Source organism: Haemaphysalis longicornis, unplaced genomic scaffold (genome assembly GCF_048455015.1).
Source record: "Haemaphysalis longicornis isolate Haplotype H1 unplaced genomic scaffold, Haemaphysalis longicornis Haplotype H1 scaffold_2, whole genome shotgun sequence".
NCBI classification, from domain to species: domain Eukaryota; kingdom Metazoa; phylum Arthropoda; class Arachnida; order Ixodida; family Ixodidae; genus Haemaphysalis; species Haemaphysalis longicornis.
The window spans coordinates 52,007,159-52,011,890 of record NW_027526295.1 but is presented as its reverse complement, the minus strand read 5'-3'; the positions used below and the strand labels follow the sequence as shown (position 1 = coordinate 52,011,890).

At 54.1% G+C, this 4,732-nt stretch overlaps 1 pseudogene; it reads left to right on the top strand.

Annotated features, from left to right (window-relative positions):
- Window positions 1–1,634: 1,634 nt before the first annotated feature.
- On the top strand, window positions 1,635–3,332 carry LOC144167105 (uncharacterized; annotated as a pseudogene).
- Window positions 3,333–4,732: the final 1,400 nt, after the last annotated feature.

Here is a 4,732-nt window from a genome sequence, read left to right as displayed (position 1 = left end):
GCTTAAGCCCCTCCCCTCTTTCTAGCACCGAAAGAGGGTTGAGGAAGTGAAGGAGTGAGTGAGAAAGGCAAGGTGACAGAGAAAATGGGAAAGAAAAAGGAAGAGGGTATTGCGAGGAATGGAAAGAACGGTGGAGCTGCAGGTGAGCAGGATGATCGGACAGCAGGAGGATAGAAAAGAAAAGAAGAGATAGAAGCGTCATGTGAGAAGGCGGCGGCCCTAGTCTACCACCCCAAGACCCAAACCGCGCGTCGGACACCACCTCTCTTCATCGGCGACGCACCGCTCCCTTGGCAAAAACAATCCAGATATCTGGGCATCACTTTGGACAACCGCCTCACAGGGCAGCCCCTGGTGCGCAAACTCCACGCACAGCTTATCGCGGTCCAGCGGATGATCCACTCCGTCATGGCCAGGGACAGGGATTGCACGCAGGAATGGGCACTCCGCATCTATGATGCCCCACCCATGATGCCCCACCTGACCCACTCGCTGTCGCTGCTCTCCCTAAACGAAAGCAGCTGGGCCCGGATCGAACGAGACCACACCGCCACCGTGCGCCTCTGCCTCGCGCTACCCGGGAAATCACCCACTGCCGCAACACTAATGGAAGGTGGTGCATGGCCTGCACAACTGCGCACGCAACGAGAGGGATTAAACTTCATTTATCGGCTCCCGCGCGCCCTTGATGGTGCAGGTCTCCTGCTCCCTACGCAAAAGCGGCCGCTCTCAACACAGTGTTGCCAACCAATTTGGAATGCAGCGCCTTACACTATGACTGGAAAAGCCCTACATCATCCTACACAATATTGCTGTCAGCCCTACGCTCCACCCTACAAAAATAAATTACTATTTTGTGACATATGTACCAGTTTAGTTGTAATTTAAAACAAAGCTTTGTAGCTCTACCAGCCAACTGTTCTTTCGTAGCGTGCGGGACAAGAAACTCCCAACAGGTCGCAGGCTGCTGCGGGAGAGGTATGGGGGACGGAGGGTTTCACTCACAGAGCAAACTAGAGATGGCATGACGAATTTGCCCAGCGTTCCCCACGCGGGAGTGCCTGCTCGCAGGCGGCGGCGGCGGCAGTGCGACTTCGTCGTCTGCTTTAGCCAGGGTTATTTTGGACCTGTTTTAGTGCAGCTTCGCGTCCATTGCGCGCTGCCTTCGCACGGCTTGGTTAACTTGATCGACACCACCTTCTGGGTAACCCGCACCCGACGGAATTAAGTGGTAGTACGGCAAACATACGTTATTGATTAGTTTTCAGGGCGGGAAAACAAAATGTAGAGACCACGTACAGACATCTGGCCGCTAGAGAAACGCTACGAATGGGACTCGGGGACGCTGCGATAGCCGAAGCGAGCCGATGCGTTCACATAGGCTCCGTAATTTATGAATAATTTCGCAGTGCTATTTTTTTTTGTAAGCGAAGTTTTCTTTGTCTGAATATGTTCGAGAAGTCAAGGAGCACCAACATATACTAAAAGTTCCCAAAGGTACGCCTTCTTCGCCGAATTATGGGACATTTGCTACCACCGCCGTTCGAGGGGCCGCTAAGCCTCCGAGCGCTAGGCCTCGTCGCCGTCGCACCTGCCGCGGCTCGCCGCCTCGGTGGCCACCGTTCAGCTTCGAGATGGTGGATACTACCCCTCGGGCAACAATCTCCTACCATAAAATGGGCGTGGAAGCTCAAGGCGAAGACATTTCACACGAGGAATTCCAAAGCGACGCCGAATGGACGCTCGCGGTTGAACGCATGTCGAGGCTTCGTCAACCAGACCGCGTTGCGAAGCTCGCCGGCTCCAACAACCATGTCAACAAGAAAGCGAAAGACAACAAGAACATTTGAGCCTCGGTCAACAAGGCAGGGAGAATGCCAGCCATGCCACTGGAGGAAACCAAGATCGCGATCAGACCACGAGGGGGACTGGACATCACTAAGATTGGCCCCACAACCGTCGCTACGGCAATTCTGGCCGCGGCGAAAATTACGGCTCAAGAGAGCGCATCGTATGCCAAGTGCCCGAACGCGCAACAAAACATAATGGTAGTCAGCACGCCCAAGGATGAAAATGCCGTCCGCTACACAAGTGTGCAAACGATCAACATTCGATACAATACCTTTGAAATCAGCGCGTATCGCACGGCGCCGTACGACAGTGTGAAGGGCGTAATCAGAGGAATCCCTGTCGACGCGATGCCGCAGAACTGGACAGAAACATCGTCAACCAGAGAAACCCACTCGCCGTAGGCGCTAAACGAATCGGCAACACGACCACGATCATCGTACCCTTCAGAGGACCCAAGGTACCAAACTTTGCCCGATACGGCGTCATTCTCATACTGTGCCACCTGTACAGAAAGCAAATGGACGTCTGCCACCTACGCGGCAGGGTCGGGCCCCGCAAGGACGTGTGCCCGACGCCGACCAGCAGGATCTGCAGGGGCTGCGGCAAAACCAACCCCAAAAAAGACCACAACTGCACCTCAAATGCAAACTATGCGGTGAAGCTCACCCGACCGCCGCGATAGATTGTAAAGCCAAATTCAAGGTACCCTACGTCGTCCGCAAGCGGCAGTGGGAGCGCCGTAAGATCAGCAGCCAGCTTCTGCCGGAGTGCGACTTCCCGCCACTGGACCAGCCAGCTGCGCGCAAGTCAAGGACGCAATCGAGAAACCACGCACAGTCGAGAGATCGCAGTTTCAGGAGCCAGAGCAGAGATGCGCGAAAAATGGGAACCCAAAGATCACCGTCGCGCGAGAGACCCAGTTGGGCGGACACTGCACGAAGTGCCATGAAAACCAATCCGAGCGACAACACCAAGAAAGATGACAAAGCTTCAATCAAGGAACGAGAGATCAACGAGGCCATAACACAGGAGAACCCGGCCCTGAGTGCCACCATCAACAACCTCACCAAGGAAATCGCGGAGATCCGTAACGCTCTCCGCAACGTCGAACAGGAAAAGATTGAGCCCGAGCGGCAACAAGGGCGAGGAAACCGCGGCCGCTGAAGACAAGGAACCGGCACCGAAGAAGAGGGCCATTGAATTGCAAGACCAAGAGCGACGTGAGCGACCGCAGCCCCGGCTGCAGCAACAACAACGTCGAAGCCAAACTCAACAGCCTGGAGCGTATGATAAAGTCGATGAAGGACGCCATAGACGGCTTTCAAAAGGAGAAGGTCACCAGACTCAACAATCTGGAAAGAAGCGTGCAACTAATACTAAGCCACCCAACGTTCGTGCCCTTCCAGCAGCCAGTCAACCAAGTGCCACAACCCGGAGAATTCCGACTAGGACAATCATGGCCACCAACTCCACAGGCGTAACAGTGTGGCAGTGGAACTGCCGCGGCTTCGTCAAGAAGAGGGAAGTAGTCTATAAACACATTGTGCACGCCGCGCGCAAGCCCGACGTGCTTCCACTTCAAGAAACGCTAACGTACAAGCCGTCCCTTCCAGCCTACAGGGTGCACGCGGTCCCGCCCGACGGCAGAGGCCTGTGCACCCTGGTCAAAAAGAGACTCACCTTTGTTGAACATCGGCTAAGCAACGTGAAGATCGAACACACGCTCACCGAACTCATACCGACCAAGCAAACAAGAAACAGCATCTTCATTCTGAACATATACAGTAATGCATCGCAAAGACTGCAAAGTTCAAATCTATTCTTCACAAGGCAAACACGACGGCCAGCCAGAGCACGCTGATTGTGTGCGATGACTTTAAGGCGATGGATACCGCGCGGGTGTACGTCAAAAGCAATGCGCAAGGTAGAAACCTATCCCAAGACTCGGCGGAACTCGGCTATGCCCTCATAGCAGACCCGGCTCACCAAATGAGACTTGGTAACTCCGTATTCCGAGACACCACCCCGACCTAACGTTAGTCAAGAACAATGAACCGATCACGATCACGTGGAGGAACACAGGGGTGGACCTCGGCAGCGACCGCATGATCGTAGAAATCGTCGTACGGAGCAGAACAGTAATAACGTCAGGAAAGATACGTGAATCGATTGGACCGCTTTCACCGACACCAGAAATCAGGAGGAAGAAAACACAGAAATCGACGACATCGAAATGTGGACCAACAAGGTTCTACAAGACGTTCGGAACTCTACCAAGAGCATAGAAACAGAGCTTGAAACGAACAGAATTGACAGCCGGCTAGCCCACCTCATCGAAACCAAGCAGTCCATTCTCAACAGATGGAAAAAGCAACTCCTCAATCGTAGGCTACGAAAACGTCTCAGAACTCAACAAAGCAATCGAGGAACACTGTCGCACGCTATGTGCGCAGCAGTGGAACCAGATATGCAATGCCGCCGATGGCCAGATGCACAATAGGAAAACATGGAACTTGCTTAAGCATCTGCTCGACGAAACTAAGACTAAGTCGCACCAGAGGGACCGACTCGCGAAACTCATCCATCGGGAAGTCAGGAAACACGGAGCCGACAAGGTGATGAATCGCGTCAGCGACACATACCTGCCGAATACGTCCACAGAGCTGCACGGGCCGTACGAGAGGCTTCCCAACGAGCGCCTCGACAGAGACATCGACGTAGAAGAGGTTCGTACGGCGCTGCACAACCTCAACAGCAGGTCGGTGACAGGACCGGACCGCATCACCAACAAGGCACTCAACAACCTCGACGACAAATTTGTCGAAAGCCTAACGGGCTACCACAACAAATGCTGGAAAACGGGGACGCTGCCGCAGCATTG